This window comes from Chelonia mydas, chromosome 14 (assembly GCF_015237465.2).
Source record: "Chelonia mydas isolate rCheMyd1 chromosome 14, rCheMyd1.pri.v2, whole genome shotgun sequence".
Classification (NCBI taxonomy): domain Eukaryota; kingdom Metazoa; phylum Chordata; order Testudines; family Cheloniidae; genus Chelonia; species Chelonia mydas.
Genome location: NC_051254.2, coordinates 30397543 through 30423600, shown reverse-complemented (window position 1 = coordinate 30423600; position 26058 = coordinate 30397543). Strand labels below are relative to the sequence as shown.

General features: G+C 49.5%; 1 pseudogene; it reads left to right on the top strand.

The window, feature by feature from the left end:
- The first annotated feature begins 923 nt into the window (after positions 1-923).
- LOC119567508 overlaps positions 924-26058 on the top strand; it is a 31214-nt pseudogene continuing 6079 nt past the window's right edge.

Below are 26058 nucleotides of genomic sequence, written 5' to 3'. Positions count from 1 at the left end.
CCAGAAGAGTTCCCAGAAGTCACCTACTACAGGACAGGCCTAACAAAGAAAATAACAGAACGCCACTAGCCGTCACCTTCAGCCCCCAACTAAAACCCCTCCAACGCATTATCAAGGATCTACAACCTATCCTGAAGGATGAGCCAACACTCTCTCACAAATCTTGGGAGACAGGCCAGTCCTTGCCTACAGACAGCCCCCCAACCTGAAGCGAATACTCACCAGCAACCACATACCACACCACAGAACCACTAACCCAGGAACCTATCCTTGCAACAAAGCCCGTTGCCAACTGTGCCCACATATCTATTCAGGGGACACCATCACAGGGCCTAATAACATCAGCCACACTCTCAGAGGCTCATTCACCTGCACATCTACCAATGTGATATATGCCATCATGTGCCAGCAGTGCCCCTCTGCCATGTACATTTGGTCAAACTGGACAGTCTCTACGTAAAAGAATAAATGGACACAAATCAGATGTCAAGAATTATAACATTCCTAAACCAGTCGGAGAACACTTCAATCTCTCTGGTCACGCGATTACAGACATGAAAGTTGCGATATTACAACAGAAAAACTTCAAATCCAGACTCCAGCGAGAGACTGCTGAATTGGAATTCATTTGCAAATTGGATACAATTTAACTTAGGTCACCTTGCATAATGACTTAGCCACTCCCAGTCTCTATTCAAGCCTATATCCCCTTGTTTTCCTAACCCCCCCCCCCCCCCCTTCCTCAGACGTTCTTGATAAACCCTGGATTTGTGCTGGAAATGGCACACCTTGATTATCATACACATTGTAAGGAGAGTGATCGCTTTACATAAGCTATTACCAGCGGGAGAGTGGGGTGGGGAGAGAGAGAACCTTTTGTAGTGATAAACACCCATTTTTTCATGATTTGTATATATAAAAACAAACATCATCTGTATTTTCCACAGTATGCATCCGATGAAGTGAGCTGTAGCTCATGAAAGCTTATGCTCAAATAAATTGGTTAGTCTCTGAGGTGCCACAAGTACTCCTTTTCTTTTTGCAGACGCACGCTGTGGGCAGTGGACAGATACACATACTCTGCTCCTTATTTATCATGTGAAAAATCTTTTTTAAGATAAACTTAGTGTTCAGGGGTCTGATGCCTGACTGTTTGGGGTTGACAGTACGGGAAACTTTGTATATTTTAACAACTTATAGAAGCAAGAAGTGTATGCTGAAGTACCCAAGGATATCAGGATCCAGAAGATCCTCACATAATGATCCCCAGGGAATGTGCATGTGCTACTTCTGTGAAAGACCAGGGCATACTAGCCAAGAAAGGAGGAGATCACAGTCCCAGGCACTCGAAACCAAAGGGGCATCAGGAATGGTTGGCCCATCAACAGAAGGCCAAGCAGGGGCAGGATTCCTAGGCCTGTCCTTGGTGGAAAATCAGTCTGCCTACAGTACTGAAAGGAAGTGCCAGCATATCTAGCGACTTCTGTGAATGAGCCTTTGGAGACTAACTGCTGAAGTACTTAGAGCAGGGAAGAAAACCAGTGTTGGTTTGATACTGGCTCAGAAGTCACCACCATTACTGAGTTGCCTTTTTCAAAAATGGTTTGTACATCTAACAGCAGCTAATGGAATGGCAATCCCAGTGGGGGGATGCCTTGAAGTAGACAGAGTACATGGGTCAGACGCTGCCAGGAAAAAGCATCTTCATACTGAAAGACAAAGTCTCTGAAGGAAGTAATCTGGGAGATGGAGTCCCCAGGATGGTAGGGATGTACATCATTAGTGAGCTGAAGGAGCTACTGTTGCCAGGAGAAGGAACTACGAGGATGAAGTATCCTAGGCACTCCAGCTGAAGACAGGTTCTAGGTAATCCATATTTCTGGGTCGTGACAGCCTTCAGGGATGGGGTGTTGGTGGTGTAGTGGTTAGCAGAGCTGCCATCTGAGCAGTAGGCATGGATTCAATTCCCAGCCAACACAGTGTCGTCTTCAGCTCTTTCCCATCTTGTATCACAACAATTGTAGTGTTGCAAAGCAGAGAGAGGAGAAGAGCTCTTCAGCACCACCCCAGCTTTGTGGTGCAATGGAAAGTGTGTTGGACTTTTAAGAATAGCTTAGTGAGGAGGGCCAGTCATTCAAAAATTGTAGGTTCAAATCCCACCAGCATTTCTTTAGTGGCTACTCTGGTAGATTTTATGGAATAGGCAACCACTTGAATGTGGCCAAATGGGCCAAACACAAGGGAAGAAAGGCAGAGCTTGCAAACAGTACATGGCTCCCTCCACTTTCAGAGCGATGGGCTCAGCTCTTTTCGTGCCTCAGTGTGTAGCTGAAATATATTTTGGGGAGCCCAGCAGAGCGCGTGGAATCCTGTTATGATGGAGAGCATCTTGAGAGGGCAGGGCTCAGGCAAAGACACAGCTGGAACCCTGACCCCTCATGTATAAAATGCCCCAACACTTCCCCTTCCCTTCTGGCACCACCAAAATCTGGCTGCGGGTTGAACTGGCTGTGGGATTTCCCCTTCACATCCTGTTACCCCTCTGTCCCACCCCAGAGCCAGCTGCATCTCAGCAGTGGCGAGCGAGCCCAAGGCAGCAGTGCTGTGTGGCTAGTCCCCAGCTGCCCCACCCCGGAGGCAGCTGCATTTCACTGTGAGCCTGTGACCCTGCTACCATACACCAGAGGTGCCGAATTGGGTCTCTGAGCCCGTGGGCCATGCCCTGGGATCCCACCAGCCACATTGAACCTGGGTCCTATGCGTGCACAGCCCAGCAAGCTTGCTGCTGCCAGGGTAAATAACCCCAGGTGACTGATCCCTGGCTGGTGCTCTCAGCACTGTAGATGAGAACCGCTTGGCTCCAACATCAGCAGATTCCTCCCTTGCACTGAGTTGGGAACTGCAGTAAGAGCCACAGAGCCATGCTTGCAGCAGGGAGCCGGGCAGGTGCATCTGTGTAGCTAGGGGTGTGGGGGGGTGTCCCTCAGGTTCTGCAGGTGCACCCACCGTGGAGCTTCAAGAGAGCCACTTCTTAGACACCACCAAGAATGTGATCGTGGCCTCCATGAACTATCGGCTGGAGGCGCTGGGCCTCCTGTCCCTGCCCCAGGCTGCCCTGGGGAACGCTGGCCTGTGGGACCAGCACCAAGTGCTGTGCTGTCTGTGGGAGAAAGCGGCCACATTTGGTGGGGACCCAGCCCATTTGATGCTCTTCAGCCAGAGTGCTGGGGCTGCCTCAGTCGGCTTCCATCTCCTCTTGCTGGGGAGCCGCTCCCCTCTTTGCCCATGCCGTTCTGCAGCATGGTGCCCCCGCCTCTTCCTGGGCCTGGTTTAGCCCAGAAGCCACCAAGGAGGTAGGCCGGGTGTTGGGCCGTGACCTAGGCTGTAGGGTGACCAGACAGCAAATTTAAAAAATCAGGACAGGGAGTGGGGGGTAATAGGAGCCTATATAAGAAAAAGACCCCAAAATTGGGACTGTCCCTATAAAATCAGGACATCTGGTCACCCTACTAGGCTGTGCCAATCTCAATGACACTGCCCACGTGGGCAGCCTGTGGGGGAAGGAGCCATGAGACTTTGGGAAACACAGTTGTCCATGCCAACTGTAGACAGGGATTTCCTGCCCTATGTGCCACCGAGACTCTTGGAGTCTATACCCCTCCTGGCCGGCGTCACAGCCAACGAAGGCTCCTACATGGTCATCAGTGCCCTTAGCTTCACTGGGATGAACGCCAGCCACATGAGCTGCGAGGAGCTCCTGGAGGTGCTGAGGGTGACAACTCCGGGGCTGCCATGGGACCCTGTCCAGGCAGTGGTACAGCCAGGAGGAGCAGTGCCCAGCGTGGTGCCGCTGCACCATGGCTCACATCATCAGTGATGATCACGTGGTGTTCCCCATAGCCAAGATGGCCAGGCGGATGGCGGAGGCTGGTGGTCCCATGTACATCTACACCTTCACCCTCTGCCCTGGCAGCTTGTCTTCACGCAAATGGATGGGGGTGCCGCATGGCTCTGAGGTTCCCGACCTGTTTGGGACCCTGGCGTCCATGGTGGGAGCCAACCACATGCACGGAGGCCGAGGCCAGGCTGAGCCTCAGGGTGATGCGGTACTGGGCGGAGTTCGCCCAGAGCAGGTAAGGGAACCTCTAAGAAGTGTGACCCTGAGTGCTGCCCTTGGGTTTCAGCTCCCAAGCCACCAGCCCCTGTTTGTCTTACAGCTGATGCTACTGCCAACCAGCCTGGATCCAACTGCACTTTCAGCTTCTCTCCACAAACCCACCTTCAGCTTACACCAGGGGAGGGCAAACTACGGCCCGTGGGCCACATCCAGCTCGCTAGCCGATTCAGTCCGGCCCTCAAGCTCTTGCTGGGGAGGGGGGTCAGGGGTTGCTCTGTGCGCATGCCGCAGCTCCGTGTGTCCCCCTTCCAGCTCCACAGGCTGCCCCTGCCCCAAGAGCCACTCCTGCAGGTCCTACTGGCTGGGAACTATGGCCAATGGAAGCTGCAGGGGTGGCGCCTGTGGACTGGGCAGCACACAGAGCCGCCTGGCTGCGCCTCAGCATAGGAGCTGGAGAGGGAAACATGACACTGCTTCCGGGAGCTGCTTGAGGTAAGTGCCACCCAGAGCCTGCACCCCTAACCCCCTCCTGGGCCCCAAGCCCCTGCACTCTGGCCCTGATCCCCCTCCCACCCTCCAAACCCCTGGCCCCATCCCAGAGCACCCTCCTGCACCCCTCATCCCTAACCTCACCCCAGAGCCTGCACCCTCAGACGGAGCCCTCACCCCCCCCATGCCCCAATCCCCTCCCTCAGCCTGGAGCCTCCTCCCACATTCTGAACCCCTTAGTCCCAGCCTGGAGCACCCTCCTTCACCCCAAACTCCTCATCCCCAGCCCCACCCCAGAGCCTGCACCTCCAGCCGGAGCCCTCATCCACCCTGCACACCAACCCCCTGCCCCAACCCAGAGCCCTCTCCCGCAACCTGAACACTTCATTTCTGGCCCTAGCCCAGAGCCTGCACCCCCAGCCAGAGCCCTCACACCATCCAGCACCCCAACCCCAATTTTGTGAGCATTCATGGCCCGCTATACAATTTCCGTACCCAGATGCAGGCCTTAGGCCAAAAAGGTTGCCCACCCCTGGCTTACACTCTAATTTGGTGTCCCCAGGGCCAAGGAATAGAGTTAATTATTACTAAATCACAACATCCCTGTTCAGACTTTTGTTTTTTCCCTCAGCCCCCTACCAACCACAGCTAGTACCATGAACAAAACATTTTTTCTTCTCAGCCAGAAATCAAGCATAAGCCTGGGTCTGACTACCCAGCCTAGGCCTATTGACTCCCAGGTTAGGGTGAGCCGTGCTCCCCGCTCTCTAACACCCACAGGCTCTCAGCCTTTCTGCCCCGTTTGTGACCCTGTGCTCACACAGCCAATGCGAGAAAAATTGTGAGGGTGGAAGCTGGGGAAAGCCTGATTGTGCAGCTATGGGGTACTGCATAGAGCTTGGGATATCTATGCAAATTACACTCACCAGCTGGTCCTGAGCCCCTCCCACTTCCCCATCGGAGCCAGAGAACTATTTCAGATCAAACCTGCAGCCGATATGAGGGCAGCCACCATCTCCCTGCTTTGCCTCCAGAGGGCAGCCTGCAACTTCAGCTCTGTGAAAAAGAACATGGAGGGGTGGCCATTTTGGAAGAGGGAAAAACTGGGTTGTTTGGCTCTTGATCCTTCCTTGCTCATGGGAAGCCTCAATGAGACCTGGCTGGAGACTGTGGGTGGTTGGGTATGTCCTTGTCCCTCTCTGCTGCTACCTATTGGAGTGAAGGACTCCTGGTTGGGGCATCCTCCTGTCTGCCCCCTTGTGGCTGGAATTCATTCCATTCCCCCCCACTATGCTGACCCATTATTGCATTTCCCCTCAGGAACCCCACAGGGGCAGGAGGCAGTGGGAAGCAGTGGGCTCTTTACAATGCCACGGAGAAGATTGTTTTCCGTATCGGAATGGAACTGCCCCAGGTGGAGGGGACATCGCTCACCCAGCTCTGTGGTTTCTTGACACCATTGGTCCCAGAGTACCAGCGGCTCAAGGGTGAGTGGCACGATTCGGGGCACAGTCTGGAGCAGTGAGGGGCTGTCACCCTGTAACCCTGAGTGCCTGAGCCAGCCAGTCCCCCGAGCCTGGGGACGGATTGGAACCAGTGCTCCCTAGAGGGAAAAGGACCCCATAATATGCTACCATCTGCCAGTTCCCTCTTTCCAGAGAGATGGGGGATATTCTGGCCTCCAGGCAAAACCTGGGGATAATTCTCCCATCCCTGGGCCTCTGGAATTCATATGCCATGGGCCACCTCTTGACTCTAGGCCTGGCTTTTTGGTGGTTGGACAGTAACCCCCCATGCCTCTCTTTTAGCCCAGCCCAAAGGAACCTCCAGCAGGGGAGACAGAACGTGAGGAGGACTGAGCTCTGTGGAGAAACACAGGATCTGCAGCAGGAAAAGCCCAGACCCCCCTCTGCCTATCTCAGCTATGGGAGTTAGTCCCTTATTCTCATGGGTATTTGGGTGCCAAGGGAGTTTGCTGCCTAAATAGCTTTGAGGATCTTGGCCTAACTCTTCGAGCTTGGCAGCGGTAGCATTTTTGTTGTAGTAATGCTGGCTGGCCACTAGATGCAGACAAGATCTGGCACACTCATCCCTCTTCCTAGTATCCCTACAGTGATACATTTATGTGCAGTATATAAATATGTCCCTAGCTGTCAGGGTGGAGGGGGAGCGGTCCCCTGGTCAACAGAGGAGACAAAGGAGGGATGCGATCCCATTTTCATATCCCTGCTTGCCAGTGCATCAAGTTAATAGCTGAAGTTAGCTGGCTCAAAGCCCAGCTTTGTCAGTGCAATAAATTTGTTAGACTGCAACAGTGCTGCTCATTGCTGCTTTACCAGTGCATTAACGGTATTAGCTCACAACACTATGAGATAATTTTCTTTTTTGCAAGTGAGGCTCATTACAGGTTTTATTCTAAACAAATCCAAGCATAACTTAATAACAGCCATACTGGGTCAGCCCAGTGGTCCAGCTAGCCCAGTATCCTGTCTTACTACAGTGGCTGGTGCCAGATGTTTCAGAAGGAATAGACAGAAGAGGGCAATTATTGCGTGATCCATCCCCTGTTGTCTAGTCCCACGATCTGGCAGTCAGAGGTTTAGGGGCACCCAGAGCATGGGGTTGTGTCCCTGACCAGCTTGGCAAATAGCCATTGATGGACCGATCCTCCATTAACTTATCTAGTTATTTTTTTAACCCAATTATACTTCTGGCCTTCACGACCTCCCCTGGCAGTGAGTTCCACAGGTTGACTGTGTGTTGTGTGAAGAAATACTTCCTTTTGTTTGTTTTAAACCTGCTGCCTCTTAATTTCACTGGATGATTCCTGGATCTTGTGTTATGTAAAGGAGTAAATAATTCCTTATTCACTTTCCCCACACTGTTTCTGATTTTATAGACGGCTCTCATATCCCTCCTCAGTTGTCTCTTTCTAAGCTGAACAGTCCCAGTCTTTTTCAGTGTCTCTTCTTATGGAAGCTGTTCCATACCTCTAATCATTTTTGTTGCCCTTCTCTGTATCTTTTCCGGTTCTCATATATCTTTTTGGAGATGGGGTGACCAGAACTGCACCCAATATTCAAGCTGTGAGCTCACCATGGATTTATGGAGTTATTATATTTTTTGTCTTATCTATCCCTTTCCTAATGATTCTTAACATTCTTCTGTTAGCTTTTTAAAACTGCTACTGCACATTGAGTGAATGTTTTCAGAAAATGCTCCACAATGATTCTAAGACCTCCTTCTTGACAGGTAACAGCTAATTTAGACCCTCTTATGTTAGCTATATAGTTGGGAATGTGTTTCAATGTTTATTATTTTTAGATTCATTTTTTCCACCGTATATTGTTGAACCATACCTCCTTTTAAAACATTCCTATTATTAAAACTATCAGACTACAAAACAAGCCCCCTAAAACACCTGTTAGTTGTGTCTCACTATCCAACACATGGCCACTCACTCCCAGGTTAGGGTAGACCTTTTTCACCATTCACCAGTTTTCACGTGTTCTCATCCCTCCAGTCACATGGTGAACGTGACAAAGATCATGAGTGTGGAACACAGGGAAAGCCTCAACTGTGCAGCTTTGGGTGCTTGGAGGAGATGCAAATATGGAGATCCTCGGAGGTACATGCAAATTTCACCTGCCACCTCTTCCCCCTGTACCCTCATGGGGGAGCTAGAGAACAGTGCATGAAAAGTAGCCCAGTGGCAGGTAGGAAGGTGGCTTCCACCTGCCATTTCACCTCCAGAGGGTGGTTTAGCTGCTTGTCCCACAGGCCGACTCAGCCATCTTTGCTACAGGCAACATCCCTGCTACTTGCCCATTTGCTTCTCTGGGAGAAATGGGAAGAAGTGGATGTATTTACAAGGAGCAGCCTCACTGTAGCCTGCAAGGGACCTAAGCAGATGGCAGCCATTATAACTCAGGGCAACTTGTATCTTCACTAGCATCAAGAATAATAGGACTGTGGCCATTCTGAGTGAGGGAATAGTTTCTTCAGTGTCCTTGTGAACAGTGGGAGGTGGTGGCCATCTTTGCTAGGGGCAGCCTCATTTCTATCAGTAAGGACTGTAGGCAAACAGCAGGCATCATAATTCAGGACAGGTTCTGGCTTCAGTTCCACTGAGAACAATGGGAGATGGTGGCCATCTTTAGTCAGGGCAACATGTGCCTTCATCCTATGTGGAAGGATGTGAGATGGCAGCCATCTTAACTGAGGGCAAAGTGTGGCTTCAGCCTTCCTCCCAGTTTAGATCTTCCTGTCCGTGCCCCCATGTTTCCCTACCACCTTAGTATCCTTCCCTAGTCTGCCCTATCCTCTGTGTCGGAGGAGCACAGAGCTCTCAGCAGACTCTGAGGCATGGGGCTGGTTTTATCCTCCTGTGCCAGCGACCAGCCATGCAGGGAGCACAGCACAGACTGTGAGGGAAGAGCACCTCCTGCTGGGGGGGTGGGATAGCTCAGTGGTTTGAGCATTGGCCTGCTAAACCCAGGGTTGGGAGTTCAATCCTTGAGGGGGCCATTTAGGGATCGGGGGCAAAAATTGGGGATTGGTCCTGCTTTGAGCAGGGGGTTGGATTAGATGACCTCCTGAGGTCCCTTCCAACCCTGATATTCTATGAGCCCCAACCCTGCTCCCTGTAGCACAGTGTCCTCTAGTGCCGCACTGGGGTCAGCACTCATTGAACTGCCTCCCCCATATTCGCAAACAGCTTCCAGCACAGATCAAGCCAAACCCATTAACTGTGAGATCAAAGTGTTTGTCCTTATTAGCACGGGTTCATCAAGATCCATCCCACCTCTGCACAGGCTGGTTATAGCTCACATTGTGAGGTTACTTATTGGAAACATGTTTCACAGTCGATGCAATTAGTTTACAAATGGGGATAAGAGACTTATACAAAATCAGTCATAAGCCTGGGACTAGAACCCAGGAGTCCTGGCTCCCAGCCTCCCCTGCACTAACCTACTAGACCCTACTTTTCAGAGCAGAAGCTAGTACCCAGGAGTCCTAGCCCCACTCCCGCTCTAAACACTAGACCCCACTCCCATTCCATAGCCTGGGATAGACCCTAGGTGTCCTGACTAGAGCTGACTGGAATTTTTCATCTAAACCTCTTTCTATCAGAAAGTGCTGCTCCTTTGAAAGAGACACTTTCTGCAGCATCCTGCTGGTCTTGTTAAGCTTCAGTCAGGACGGTAGCTCAGGTCCCAGGTGGAGTTTCTGGTTGACACCAGAGAGAGGGAGAGAGAGAGACCTGCACACCTGATTGAGAGCAAAGATTTGAAACTGGATCAGCCACATCACAGCCATGTGCCGACTGAACTTCCCCAAGAACCGAGGCCCATCGCAAACCTCCATCCGTTCCTCTCCACGGGCAAAGTCTAGTTCTTCAGCCGGGCTTTCTCTAACAAACACATAGCAGCAGGGAGCTATGAAGTAGCTACTGAAACAAGACACTCCACAGCACCCTTCCTCCTCTGGGTAGAGGACAAGAGACCAAACCCCATGTGACGGATGCATAGAAACCTGGCTTAATGCACGATTGGGAGATGCTCAGATACTACAGTGATGAGGATGGTATCAAAACTTATACAGACTTGAACCACTTGGTTCTCTGGGAGTGGGGGCAGGCTCTTCCTGTCTGGTTCTGAGTATGAATTCCCGGGTGAATCCGAATCATTTTCCCCCAAAAGCTTTGTGGAAACTGATCTTTGGCTCAATTTCAACCGGTTTCATTTTGATGCAGAAGGAAAACAAGTGTCAAAACTTCCACGTGTTTTTAACAATTCAGCCAGCAAAAAAGTCTGAGTTCAGCTATCTAGGGGAAATCTGTCTGAGAACTTAAGTAACCCTGGTTCATACCCTCACCCAAAAAACAGGGAAACTATATGTACCATCCTGGGTGCCCTCGCAAGGCACCGATCCTTCCCCACTTGCAAGGGCTGAATCCAGAGGTTTAAAACAAAAATAATTTTATGAATGGGGGAGAGATGACAGAATGACTTTGGGAACAACCAGCGGGTGTTGCGGTCCAAATACAAGACAGAACAAGGCTTTAAGCAAGCAAGCAGGCTGGTCTGCTGACGGGCTGGTCTGCCTGTCAGCTTTCCACCCTCTCTTTTATTTCTCTCCCTCCCCCTGCGCATTAAATACTCCAACAGATAAAAGGAATACACTGGCTTTGTTTAATATTCTTATTTACCAATTTCTATCTACTGCATTCCTTGCTCTCGGGCCTTGAGCCCAGTCCTGGGAGGCTTCCCACGGTTCATGTCATCTGGGCGAGTTTCCAAGGTTCATGCCCTTGAGAGGAGCTGTTTGTGCACTGCTCCTACACAACACTCAGGGCGTGCCCTGAATGTTGCCAAGTGCATGAACCCTGCATGAATTCTACAAGCGGGTAATAAGTTACCATTCACTAAGACTCCTCTCAGGTGTCTTAACAGTTATTCCAACTTCTGTATTGCTCCTGGGGCTCTGATTTCAGTGTTGATTGCTGGGTACAGAGACCCTCCCCTAAATCTGACTGGGAGGCTAGCAGCTGCTATTCTTCCTGCTGCTTCAGCCCAAGCCATCTCAGTTCTATGCTGTCTCTTGCCTCCAAGCTTCCTCTACTCAACTCTTTGCAGAGCTCCGTGGGACACAGAACCCCTTCAGAAGCATCTACCCTGCAATTAAACCCCCTGTCAGCTGACCCAGGCTCACAGAGCTCAGGCTAAGGGGTGGTTTAAGTGCCATGTAGATGTTCTGGCTCATGGATACCATAAGAGGGTAAGGTCCCAGAACTCAAGCACAAGCTCAAACAGCTATATAGCAGTTAAACAACTCCTTAGCCCAACAAACCTGAATCAGCTACCATAGACCAGCCACGGGTTTTTAACTGCAGTGTAGACATACCCTTAACCGCCTGGTCCATCAGAAATGGACTCACCCCAGAGAACAGAACCTTCAGTACCTTTCTCCAGGCTCTTACTAACTGTGCCTGATAGCGCTATCAATCAGGGTGACCCCTTCTGCCGCCACACAACCAGTGTCCCGCTCTTCTCCCTCAGTCTCCCACCAGTGACAATGGCACACTGAAAGTGTAACTGTATTTTAACCCAAATGACCCAAACTGTTGCATAATTGAAATGCAAATGAGGCTTGCTCCATACCAGCCATTTCCCTTTGCTCACCAACAGGTGGCAGAAGAGAGTTGCCTCCACTACGGAGCCCTGGCCCATCTGGTGTTCTCAAGTCGTTCTGGGCTACTCTTCTGTTCACAAACAGGTGCCAAAAGCAAGCTGTCGTCTCTCTAGGGCTTCACGCTGTTCACTGATCAGCATTAATACTGATTCCCATGACGCCCTAACTCTAACCACTAGTCCCGACTCCCAGTCCCCCCTTGAACCCCACTCCCCTTTTTGCTGATCCTGAGTACACACCAGGGAGTCTAAGAAAATTGGTGGTTTATTAATGACAAGTTGCAGGCCATTATATGATACAAGCCACAGAGACAGGTTCTTGCTCAGCCAGCTGGGATTGATGGCAGCGCAGACAATTACCCCCACATTCCAGGGGAGCAGTGGTGGCTTTTTTGTAACCCTCCCGCCTGCAATGGGGATGGGAGCAGGCAGGGCGCCCCACCACAGAACACCCCGTGCTGATGAGTCCTACCCTGCAGGGATCCCACTCTGGGGGGGGGGGTAGGAGGGAGCTGGCCCTTTCAGCCTTTGGCTGCCCTGCTGAGATAGCTGGCACTGGTGTGGTGTCAGGGCAGGTGGGAATCAAGAGTTCTCTGCTGAGACCTACGAGCTCATTACACACATGGGAGCACCAAGTGGGACGCACTCCCACCCTGCGCTAGATATGGTCAGATTGAAATGGGCACCCCCTAGAGGAGAAAGGTCCCATATCCCATTCCCCCGACTCTGAGCCAGCCACCCACCCACACTAATGGGGAAAGCCTCTGCGTCCCATTCTGAGCCAACCAGTCCCTGTTCTGGGCCACTAGTTACACACACAGCTAGTTAATGCATTACAAGCGTGCCCCTCTCACCCCTCCTTCACACACAGCTACTTGAACATGGAGCCTTTCAAGTGCCGCACTGCCCCTCTCTGCCTGGGGCAGAGAAGCATCTCCCCAATGAGGCTCTGCCCCTTCCTGGGCATAAATGAACCCTTGATACTCCCGCATACGCCATGAGAGTCAGGATCTGAACCCTCCATCCCAGCTCCTGCAAAATCTCCACTCCTAAAAAGCTGCCTTGCCATACCCCAGAGATGGCTGCATCTCAGTGCTGGGTGAGCACATCCTTTGCCAATTTGCTGGGTAGCTGTTACCCAGAGGTGGCTGCATTTCATGAAGCCTCACCTGAGCCTGAGCCAGACTGTTTAGATCGGCAGCTCTTTGAGGCAACGAGTGTCTCTGTGCACATGGGCAGGCAGCGCACAGCACGAAGTGGTCCTGATCTGAGTTCGGAACTAGCTACTACTGAAATAGAAATAATCATCAGCTCCTGTGTAACCCAGGCAAGAGTATTCCACCGCATAATGATCAGGCTTGGGTGTATGTTCTCAAAACACTAACTCAGTCTTGCTAAAGACTCCCAGCAATAGACACCCTCCCTTGGGAAGCGGCTCCAAGGGTTAATTGCCCGCTCTGTGGAAAATCCACACCTTGCCTCCACTCGGAATCTGTCTCACTTCAAAGCCCGGCTCTTGGCTCCCCTGTGGCCGCCGATGGCTGGACTGAAAAGCCCTTGGGTGGCAGAAACCTTCATCTGGGTGGGCATTTATGTTGAGGGGGCTCTGAAGGGATGAACTCGAACTCAAAGTGGGGCAGATCTGGAGTGGCCTGTGATCATTTAACTAGCTCAACATGTGGTCTCCAGGGTGTAGTGTTTACTGTCTACATATAAGCTTCCACCACTAGGAGTTTCGCCTGTAGGCCGGTTGCTGTTCTAAAATTCGTTTCTTTCTTGATGTGCTTTGTTTTTTCTGTGAACAACAATCAATCCTTTGGTTTTGAGTCAAGGACCAAAACGGACTGAACCTCAAGGGCCAACTTCCATAGGGCCTGCTAGAGAAGCACAGCTGATTCTTGGGGTGCCATAGCCCAGGAAATGGGCTGAGTGGGAGAATTGGGGAATGCCACCCCAGGAAAGGGAAGGGCTCAGGGGCTGGCGGGGATCCCAACCCCTCCCATTCCATCCCACTTCAGCAGCTGTGAAAATGCACCTCCATGCTTTCTTTGCCCTCCCACTCGCTCTTTGATAACCCATCAGGTGCACCCATATCTGTGCTGCTCTGTACCCTGATCTATTTTTAATATGAAATAATTGTGTGTGTGTTTTGAAGAAAAGAAAATAACTTATGGGCAATGAAGAACTCCGTTAAAGCAAGGAAGTAGACTGGGGCGACCAAAAAACTATGTCACAGCGCAGTTACAGTTGGAAATCAACCCCATAAATCTGTTGGATCTCCGTTTATCCAATGCCCCTCAGAATGAGCTGCTGACACCACCATAGTCCTTCGCAGTCTGTCTCCCCAGTTTTAATCAAAACCCGACCCATCCTTCTCTCCAGTCCATGGTGACCTATTAGCATCTATACATACAAGAGAAATCCCTATGGGATCCCCTATGGGTTTAACCTGGGGCGGGCGGGGGGAATTTACTAGCCCCTGGGTCCAGCTCCTCCTCAATGGCAGGGTCCCTCCATTCCCGAGTGGGGGTGTATCACTCGCCCACGGAGGGAACCCAGAGTTTTGTCCTTCAGTAGTGCACGGGAGTCTGATGTCCGTACTGAGCTGGCCCCTGTTAGGGGGAGAGATGACGGTGGTGGGGGGTCATCCCCCCAGCCTGAAAAGGCAATGGCGTCAGAAAGCTGTGAGATTCCCCCCACCCTTGGTCCACATGGGGGGCAGAAATGGGATCTAGCTGCTCGATGGGGATCCAGGCCAGTTCCAAGGTCTGCACCGTCTCACACCTGAAGGGGGTGTCACGCAGCTAGCACCACATCAGCTGGGTCTGAGCTCCCAGGGCAGAGTTCCATGGGGCCAGAACCCTGGCCTACCCTATCCAAGCTACCTGTCTGCCCCAGTCCCATTGTGTCTGAGAGCCGCGTGGCCTGTAACAGTTTCTGCATGGCTACGTTCCTCCTGTCTCGATTATGTATATAGTGTTGGGATATTATTATATTATGAATGATGTGTTATGGGACAAAGAGCCTCAGGTAGCTGTCTTTGATTATTTTAACCTGAAGAAGAGCTCTGTGTAACTCGAAAGCTTGTCCCTCTCACCAACAAAAGATTCTCCAATAAAAGTTATTACTTCACCCATCTCCTCTCTGTAAGAGCTGTGCCATTCTTGCTATGGTGCAAAGACTGTTTGGAAATGAAACTTTTCCCAGTGTTTTCTAAAGAAAATCCAACTCGGGCTAATGAGGCCAAGTTTGGATCCCATTGAAGTCATTGAGGTTTAGCCCCTCACTTCAAAGAAATTAGGCTTTGGCCAAGAGCCTGTCTACACAAGAATCCAGAATTGCCTGACAGACACCTGGAGAAAGTATGTGTGACAGAAATGTAAGGGTCTGATATCCCAGCTCATCTCAACCAGCACCAATGTAGAGTAAACACATTAACATCACCAGTTTAATACTGATGAGGTTCTGGCCCAAAGTCTCTGGGCTACACTCAGCAGTGACATGAACACTGGCGTAAGTTACTTGTTTGGGATCATTTTGTTCTAGCCTTGATGTAAGTGGAAAAGTGCCATCACATGCACTGATCTGGTGTTCCATACGCTATCCCATGTAGATCTATTCATTTCCAAGCTGAGAAAGTATCTCAGAAGTTGTTACTATTAGAATGCCATATTTGTGCATGGTTCTGTAGACTGCATATACGACGGTCAAAAACAGGCCATGTGATTAGAGAGAGAAACAGACAGATAGGATCATTTCGTCTCCGAACACACAACCTCATTTAGTCATAATGAGAGTTTTCTCTTTGATTGTGAATTATGATAGCTAGCTAGATAACAAATAACCTAGGATAATTATTGTACTTCTTCCTGTTAATGATTGTCTTTGTCCACATCATGATTCCCTTATAAGTACTCGTTCTGAAGCATTATTTAGCAAAGATTGTTTATGACTGTATCTTACTCCATCACTCATTTACAAACAGCTCATCAAAAGTACTCCACGTTTGAGCTGTTTTGACTGGATACATTTTAAATATGCTCTGTTTTGTTTCTCTGAATAAATGGACGTATCACACACATGGGTTCCTGAAAAACCAAGGGGCTAATTCTCAGCTGATTTAAATTGTCATCACTCTGTTGAAGTCAATCGATCTCTGAGAATTTACGGAAAGGAGGCAAAGCATTTGGAGATGGAGTTAGAGCTGAAATGCTTAGAGCTGGAAAGGGCTAAGCTTGGTCCAGCAGGTAATCCCTAACAGTCTTTGTCCAGGAGCTGTCCCCATTCCAAGAAATTCCCCATATATAAGGTAGGGGATGATACCGAGGCCTTCTTAGAACATTTCGAAAGGGCCTGCCTTGGGTACAATACCCCTACAGACCAGTATATGGTGGAGCTGAGGCCACAACTCAGTGAACCCTTAGCAGAGGTGGTGGTTGAAATGCCTAAAGAACACATGAATGACTACGAACACATGAATGACTACGAGCAAGTCTGTCGGTGGTTCAGAGCTCTAAGGTAAAAACCGGATCTGCCATTTTCCCGGCACGCCTACCACATTGTAAAAAATTGGGATGCCTGGGGTATCAAGAGCAAGTGTTAAGTCTCTGGAAGATCTGTCTTTCCTAATGCAAATGGAGCAGTGGTACATCCTAGATGGGAAGTCCAACAGTGTAATCGAGGCAGGGGAGATCAGAACCAAATGGGTGGAGGTGGCGGAGAAGAAGAAAGTTGGAGTGGATATCAGAAGGGGCAACCCGAGACAACCCCTTACCTCTTGGGACACCCTATTACTTGGGGACAGCCCAAGGCCCCATCTACACCCCAAGGAAAATCCCAGACAGCTTATTCTCCCACCACACCATTCTCCAACAATTCACTTTGCCCCAGTGACCAGTCAGCTGGGTGATGTTTAAAATGTAATGAGCTGGAGCATGTGAAAGCCAGCTGTCCCAAGAAGCCCAACAGATTGCAGTTCATTGCACCAGAATCACACCAAAGGTCCTCTGGCTCAGATGCCTCCCAGGTACCCTAAGAGCAAAGGGAAGCTGGGAGAGTGGGCAGGAAGAAGGTTATCGCGTGGACGGATACCGGAGCACAAGTGTCAGCTATCCATGCTTCCTTAGCGGACCCCAATTTAATCAACCCAGAGGCCCAAGTGACGATTCAACCCTTCAAGTCAAACTCTTTAAACCTGCCTACAGCCAAGTTGCCTGTCCAGTACAAGGGCTGGTCAGGAACGTGGATTTTTGCAGTCTATGATGATTATCCCATCCCCATGCTGTTGCGGGGGAGACTTGGCCAATCATGTGAACCTAGCCAAGAGGGTGGGAATGGTCACCCGCAACCAGGCTAAGGAAATCTTCACACCTATCCTTGCTCCTGAGCCTTCTACCAGGGCCCCGTCTGTATTACCAGTGGTGGAACAGAACCCCATGCCAACGTCTGCGACAGCAGTAGTGGATCCAGTCACAAAGACTCAACCACAACCAGTCCCAGAGCTGGAACTGGTGGCGCAAGCAACGCCAGAACCATTGCCAGCACTGAGTCCGGCGCTTGTAACCCCTTATCTACAGTTCGAACACCAGAGGGCACCATTGAGCCTGCACTTGCTGCAGCAGCTAAAGCTGTGCAGGAAGCTCAGCTGGAGCCTGAAATAAAACCCACTGCACCAGCAGAGGGTGGTTTACAGTCCACGGAAACAGCTCTATCCCCTGCATTGCTTCCAGAGGGACCAAGCCCAAGTCCACAACCCAGTGAGGAACAGATGTCTCCAGCATCAAGGGAACAGTTCCAGGCCGAGCAGGACGCAGATGAAAGCCTCCAGGGAACTTGGACGTCGGCACTAATTTCTGGAACTTGTTTCCTGGCAGGGTCCATGAAAAGCCTTTGGGAAGCTCATGGGGTGAACCACTTGGTTGCCTCCCCTTACCACGATCAGACAAATGGCCTGGTGGAGAAGTTCAATGGAATTTTTTTGGGGGGGGCAGTGATTGGAACCTAGTGTTTCAGCAGTTGCTCTTTCCCTACAGGCCGCTACCACATCCCAGTTTGGACTTTTCACCATTTACACTTGTGTATGGCTCCGAGGTTAAGGGGCCATTACAGTTGGTGCAGCAGCAATGGGAGGGGGTTACACCTTCTCCAGGAACTAACATTCTGGACTTTGTAACCAACCTACAAAACACCCTCCGAAATCTAAAGGCACTCCAGGCCCATAGGATGAAAGCATCATGGGAAGGGCCATTTACAGTCCAAGAGCACCTGGGTGCTGGTAACTATCTCATAGCATTCCCCACCTCCAACCTAACGCCTGAAGTGTGCCATGTTAATTCTCTAAAGCCCTTTTATAATAGAGAATTAAAGGTTTGTCACTTTACAGCTCAGGGAGATGACTCTGAGTGGCCTGAAGGTGTCTACTATGAAGGAAAAAGTGATGGTGGCGTAGAAGAGGTGAACCTCTCCATGATCCTCGGACATATGTAGAGACAGCAGATCAAGGCGCTGTGCACTAGCTTTACACCGATATTCTCAGCCACCCCAGGACGGACCGAATGGGCTTACCACGCCATTGTCACAGGGCTCCAGGAAGAAATCACAGCCAGTGTGGAACAGGCTGTCCAGCACTGTCTGTGATTTGGGGGGGGGGGGGGCGTGTCATAAATATAAAGAAAAGGGTAGGATAAAATCCCTGCTTGGCAGCTGTACTGAATCACTTTACCTGTAAGGGGTTAAGTAGCTCAAATCACCTAGTTGGCACTGACCAAAAGGCCCAATGAAGAAAGAAGAGGAGGTTACTCACCCTGTACAGTAACTGACGTTCTGCGAGATGAGTGTCCCAAATGCGTTTATCTCCCATTCGTAGTCCCAGGGAAAGCGTCTGCTTAATTCATCCACTGTGGTATTCATTGCCCCAGGAAGGTAGGCGGCTGATATCCTGATATTGTACGCAAGGCATCAGTTCGAGAGTTTCATAGGTTCTGTGCAAAGCGAATGAGAGCGAACTCCTCCCTGCTTGTTTACATAGAACATGCAGGCAGTGTTGTCTGTCATTATCCGTACATGTTGGTTCCGGATTAACGGGAAGAAGTGACAACAGGCATTGCTTATAGCTTGAAATTCCAGGACGTTTATATGCAGGGAGGTTTCCATTGCAGACCATAGCCCTTGGGTTGTGTGATGTAACACGTGAGCACCCCACCCTGTCCGCGATGCATCGGTAGTCATTATAATGGCGGTGTAAGCGCTTAAGTGGGAACATTGTTTTCAAACCCTCGACCAAGGCTTCAAATCTGCTTGTTAGTTGGAGGGGGTTGAGACACTGCTATGGAATTGGGGTGGTGACGCTGGTCTGGGTCTCTGGCGTTGTTGCTTTAGTTGGTCATGTGATCACTGGACGTGCTGGGTATATGTGAGATACTGTCGATGTTGGTAAGCTTGGTATCTATATTGTTGATAACCTGCCCACTCTCCCAGTTTTCCTTTGCTCTGAAGGTATCTGAGAGGCATCTGGGCCAGAGGACCTTTGGTGTGATTCTGGTGCAATGAACTGCAATCTGTTGGGCTTCTTGGGACAGTTGGCTTTCACATGCTCCAGCTCATTACATTTTAAACATCACCCAGCTGACTGGTCACTGGGGCAAAGTGAATTGTTGGAGAATGGTGTGGTGGGAGAATAAGCTGTCTGGGATTTTCCTTGGGGTGTAGATGGGGCCTTGGGCTGTCCCCAAGTAATAGGGTGTCCCAAGAGGTAAGGGGTTGTCTCGGGTTGCCCCTTCTGATATCCACTCCAACTTTCTTCTTCTCCGCCACCTCCACCCATTTGGTTCTGATCTCCCCTGCCTCGATTACACTGTTGGACTTCCCATCTAGGATGTACCACTGCTCCATTTGCATTAGGAAAGACAGATCTTCCAGAGACTTAACACTTGCTCCTGATACCCAGGCATCCCAATTTTTTACAATGTGGTAGGCGTGCCGGGAAAATGGCAGATCCGGTTTTTACCTTAGAGCTCTGAACCACCGACAGACTTGCTCGTAGTCATTCATGTGTTCGTAGTCATTCATGTGTTCTTTAGGCATTTCAACCACCACCTCTGCTAAGGGTTCACTGAGTTGTGGCCTCAGCTCCACCATATACTGGTCTGTAGGGGTGTTGTACCCAAGGCAGGCCCTTTCGAAATGTTCTAAGTAGGCTTCGTTATCATCCCCTACCTTATATATGGGGAATTTCTTGGAATGGGGGCAGTTCCTGGACAAAGACTGTTAGGGATTACCTGCTGGACCAAGCTTAGCCCTTTCCAGCTCTAAGCATTTCAGCTCTAACTCCATCTCCAAATGCTTTGCCTCCTTTCCGTAAATTCTCAGAGATCGATTGACTTCAACAGAGCGATGACAATTTAAACCAGCTGAGAATTAGCCCCTTGGTTTTTCAGGAACCCATGTGTGTGATACGTCCATTTATTCAGAGAAACAAAACAGAGCATATTTAAAATGTATCCAGTCAAAACAGCTCAAACATGGAGTACTTTTGATGAGCTGTTTGTAAATGAGCGATGGTTGTAAGTATTAAACTGGTGATGTTAATGTGTTTACTCTACATTGGTGTTGGTTCAGATGAGTTGGGATATCAGACCCTTACATTTCTGTCACACTCACTTTCTCCAGGGGTCTGTCAGCCAATTCTGGATCCTTGTGTAGACAGGCTCTTGGCCAAAGCCTAATTTCTTTGAAGTGAGGGGCTAAACCTCAGTGACTTCAATGGGATCCAAACTTGGCCTCACTAGCCCAAGTTGGATTTTCTTTAGAAAGCACTGGTTAAAATAATCAAAGACAGCTACCTGAGGCTCTTTCTCCCCGACACATTGTTCAGAATACCATAATATCCGAACAGTATATACATAATCGAGTCAGGAGAAACTTAGCCATGCAGAGACTTCTTTTGCACTCTTTTATCACTGTGGGGAGCAAACCTTCAGCTCACTCAGAAAACCCCATCAAAGATATGACATATCAGCACTCTCAAGAGAAGGCAAACATAGAAAATCCTGTCGAACCAAACTCTCACTATCTCAACAGGCCTGCCTATCTGCAAACCCACCTGGAACAAAGAAACAAATAAAAACAACATACTCAACAAAAGTAAACTAAAAAACTGACAAACAAAAACCAAAGAACAAATGTGTTGATACCTCCGTCAGAGTTATACTCCTGAAAAAGAAGAGCCAGCGAACACACTAGGAACTTTGCTATGGCTACTGATTATCACATAGAATGGTGATGTCTAGCAGTACATAGATAGATAGATAGATAGATAGATTTCGATCTTAATTACATTGATGTAAATCTATACTAACTACAATTTTCTTGAGTTAAATTTGTCTGGATTTTTATTAATGTAAATACCCAATTCTGCATAAACAGATTGCAAAGTATGCTCTCATGAAGGCAATCATGTCATCAGAGGATTCTATTTATAAAGAAACACAGAATGAACTCGTGATCAGTGGAGAAATATAGACATTTTATTCTTGCTGAATAACATCCAAACTATCAATTTACTCAGTGCACGTTTCATTTCCTTGTTTCTCATGCTGTAGATGATCGGATTCATCATTGGGGGCAACACAGAATAGAGAACAGCCAGCAAGAGATTCAGCTCTGAGGTCGAGTTGGAGGTTGGTTTCAGGAAGGCAAAGGTGCCCGTGAAAAGGAATAAGGAGACAACAGTGAGGGAGGCAGGCAGTGAGGGAGGCAGGTGGAGAGGGCTTTATGCTGGCCCTGCTCTGAAGGGATTCTCAGCACTGTTTTGTAGATCTGAACATACGACTCAGTTATAAAAGCAAAGCAGATTCAGCCTAAAAGCACATGAAGAAATCACAACCATTTCCCCGAGGTACGACTGAAAGAGATGGAACCAAAGTCTAGATGGATAGATTCATCAGGAAGAAGTACATGGGACTTGTGAAGGTGTTCCTTGCAGGCTATGGCTGTGATGAGAAATTTCCCCAACACGGATATCAGGTAAAGGAGTAGGAACACCAATAAGTGTAAAATCTGTAGCTCCCGAACATCAGAGACTCCCAGGAGAAAGAATTCGGTCATGGCGGTTTGGTTGGACAATTTCTTCCTCAGTACACTATGTGACGGCTTTCGAGGGAATGAGAAGGACAATGATCAGGATTAGAATGGCCCTCTTTCTCCTTTCCCTAATATCTCATTCTATGAATGTCCAAGTTACATAGAACTCATCACTTACAATGACTAGGTGTTCGTGCGCCTCACCTCTTACAATCAATCAGTAATATTATCACACTCGTGTAACCAACCACCTTGCAACTCAACAGAGCTTCATCACTTTACCCAATCTGAGGATTCGCCCAAGGTGTGGCTTGATAAAATTCAGTATGAAGGATGGAACAAAGCACACTCCAAATCCAACAATTCTTGCAAAGAAGGTCCCTCCATTGCGACCATCACCAAGCTTACCACTTGGGCATGAATCTAATAGAGTAAAATGCCAGCACAGCCCCGTGTCTTCTGTGTCTTCCGTGTAAGTTCTGTCCACCCATTTACACCTTTTATACTCAGCCAGCAGCAGTGTGGAGCTAGGCCAGGAGCTCTGGGTTCTACTCCCAGTCTGCTCCCATATGTCCTTGAACCCGGTCAGGGTAGACAGGATTTGGCTGCTTGGTTCAACTCTAACCAGGGTTTAAAGGGGCTCTTCTGTCTAAAACATGATGTGCACTGCCAACTTTACTGCTTATGTAATTGTTACCTCCATGCAACTATCCCTTTGAAAGAGAAATCACACAGATGTGATAGAATCCATGGGTTTGAAATCAAGCTCTCATCAGACAATATGAATGTTCCCCAATGTATTTTACTGCTGGTTGGAAATTTTCAGCTGTGTTCTGTTAATGCAGATTGTTTTTTCAGCTAAACAATACTGCCAACAAAAACTTCTTAGAACCTGTCTACTTCCCTCCAGCATTTTGGGATTCTTTTGTAAAGAAACTGAAAACTCAAAAACCAAACATTTTTGCTTTGCTGATGAAAAAAATCCAGTTTTCCACAGAAAGTTTACATTTGCCAACAACTGGGGAGAAAAAATTGATTTGGCATTTTCAGTGAAAAGTCAAAATTTTCCCCAAGAGTGGAAAAATTCCAATCCACAGCCGGTATTTGATTTCATAACGTAAGTCTTATTTCTCATCTTAATGTTCCCCTGTATGTTGATCCACCAACATATTTAATTGAAATAGCAAACTTCCTGACCTTTGTGGATTTTTTCCCAGCACATGACGCATTCAGTCATCCAGCACCAGGCTTTTGGGGTCAATATCTATCTATAGACCAGAATCTAGAAGCTAAAGGCACAGGTATCTGAGAATCTTTCCCCCCCACCCCCAGCCCTTCTGAGCCTGAATGGACAGAACTAGACTCAAACCTGTTGCTGTCTGCAGATGAAGTGTGTGCAGCTGGCATTGAGTATCACTGGCATTGAAGGACTGATGCTGCGGGAAGGTGATTTATTCATGTCTATTTCCTAAGGGCGAGCTGGACTCACTCCCTGGAGCCCTGCACAGCTCAGCAGCAGAGGCCCAGAGGCAAGTGCAGAGATGCCTAGGTGATAAAGCCAAAAGAGCCATTCTGTCCCTCAAGCCTGAGACCCACATAGCATGAGGCCTATGATCTCCCCCAGCATTCCCCAATTCCAGCCCTGCTTCTGTGTTATCTGTGGGCCAGGATCACAAAGATGGAGACAGGCGCCGACGGGGATTGATCAATGCTCCTAAATGAGCTCGGTGGCTAAGTCCCATGGTCATTCAGTGGGAGTGAGGACCTGAACCTGCTTAGATGCTATTGTAAATCCCAATAGGCACCAGTCTCCTTCTTTAGGTGCCTTTGTAACCCTGGTCCTGTGTCTAGCTTGTTCACTTTGAAGGCCTGGGCTTCTCCAGAATTTCAGACAATGAAGGCTGGGATTCACAAAAGAGCCTATGGGAGTAAGGCATGTACATCTTGGGCTCCTAACTCCCTTAGACTCCCTTGAGAAGCCCAGCCTGAAATGATAACTAGTACAGCCAGGGATCTGGAGAGAGGAGGTCACAAGAGGCCAAGAACTTCTAGAATCTAAGCCCAAAATCTGGGGCATAATAATTGAGACTGGATGAAAAATTCATAATGAAACTTTTATTTTGAGATGATCCATGGTTCAGCTTTGTTTGACCTCTTCATGAATTTTCATCGATCTGGGTGAAATATTGGCCTTTTTTTATCCAGATAGAATTTGCTTGTGTTCCACAGGAATATAGGAATCATCAGAGTCCAGTGCCCTGGCTCTGACAGGAGCCAGCAACAGATACTGCATCATCCACAGCCTGGAATGACAGGGATGGGATGGGGAGATCTGCCTGCACTGCAGCATCTGCAGCATCCTCTGCCTGAGTCTGAAGAGGGCCTGAGACAATGGCTCTGGGAAAAGGAACTACCCCAGGCATCTCCATGGGATTTGAACTCCCAGCCCCACTTGTCTGGAGCACCCCACCAACCCCACCCCAGCAGGGGGCTCTCTGTGCAGGGGGAAGGGAAGAGCACAGCAGTCCTGACCCCCTCACCCAAGCATACTCCCTGGCTGGGGAGGTAAGAACTTGGACTACCACAACTGCTCCCTGCCTGTCTGTGGGCACCTTGCTGATCCCAAGGGGTTGGGGGAGAGTTTCCTGCTCCTCTTCTGGGACAGAGCAGGGCTCCTAGGCCACTGTCCCAGCATCTCTTTGAGGGCCTCCTGCCACTGCCACTCCATGTGGGGCACCGGATCAATGGGGCAGTCCCTTGCCTGGCCCAGGAGTGTCTGAATCCAGCCCTGAGAGTCAGCAGAGCTTTATGGGACTAAATGTGCCTCTTTCCACAGGCTCCTGGGAAGAGCCCTGTTCAGAGCAGCGACTCCTGGAGGGACTAGCGCCAGCTACTGTAGAGGGAGGGGCAGAGACCTCGCCCCCAATCAATGGAAAAGTCTGCGCGATGGGACAATTCTCCCATATCAGGGAGATTCCCTGTGAGTGAGTGGCTGGTTGGAGACCTGTGCTATAGTGGTTTAATTCATTCTCTGATCAAATGTAACTGTGAAGGCTTTCATGATCCCTGTCAGTGTCTCACCCTGCTGGTCATTTTGTCTCAGTAATACCCTGTGGCAGTGAGTTCCCCAGGTTAGCTGTATACTGGGTGGGGTTGGGCAGAGGCCATCATGGAAATAGTGTTCAGAAAAGAGACTGGGTAGACAGAGGAAGGGTAAGGAAGAAAGTGGTGGCCAGGGCTTGCCAATGGGGAGAAGGAGGAGAGAATGGGCAGGTGTTTAGAGCCAGGGGCGTGGGGCGGTTCCCTGGGGCTGAGGCCATTTTAGGGGAGTGGGGCTGAGCGGAGGAGGGGACTGGTGGGCAGAGGGGTTAAGCAGGGGCAAAGAGAAGCCAAAAGAACCTTGCTTACCAAAGAGGCAAGGAGGAGAAGGAGACAATCCATCAAGAGAGACTGCTCTAGAGGTTCCTGGATGAAGAGAGGTGGCTCAGACAGCGGGACGGATTGCTCAGGGTGAGAATGCTGAATATGTGGGCCAGCAGGTTGATTCATCCAGCTCCGTGACAGTGCCTGCACCAATGCATGTGCAGCTGCAATGTCTGCAGGTGCACAGGTACATGTAGACAGGAGAGTGGAATGGTGTCCCTGCTCCTGCTTCACAATGGTTGGAGGGTGGAGTTTCGAGCAGGGCCAGTGAAGAACATGACAAGTAGGGTTTATTTTCCAAACTATTCACTGTTGTGTGTCTGAGAGAAAGATCCTCTAACCCCTGTCCAAGAGATGTACCCCTGTCTCCGAGACCAGGGAGGTGGCAGAGCACATTCTGGTTTATGACATATACGACACCTTTACTGGTCAGCCCTGAACTCTGAATTCCATGATTAATCTTCTTCTGACACTTAATAGCTTTTCTATTTTGGCTGTGGTGATTCTTCAGACGCTCGGCCAAATCGCAATCCCACTCCCACGTGGCACCTCAATTTCCCACTCTCTAAAAATGAGGATAATCCTGACCCACATTCAGAAAGTGATTGATCTTCTCTCTTTCTTCCCAAGTCCCTCCCCTCCTTGCCCAGCCCTGGCCCTGTTCCCTGTTCCCCAAACTTCCATGCCCATGTTAGTGGCTGTCTCACCCCCACTGAACCTGCAAGGTCTCCTGCCAGCAAAGGCCAGCTGCTCCCA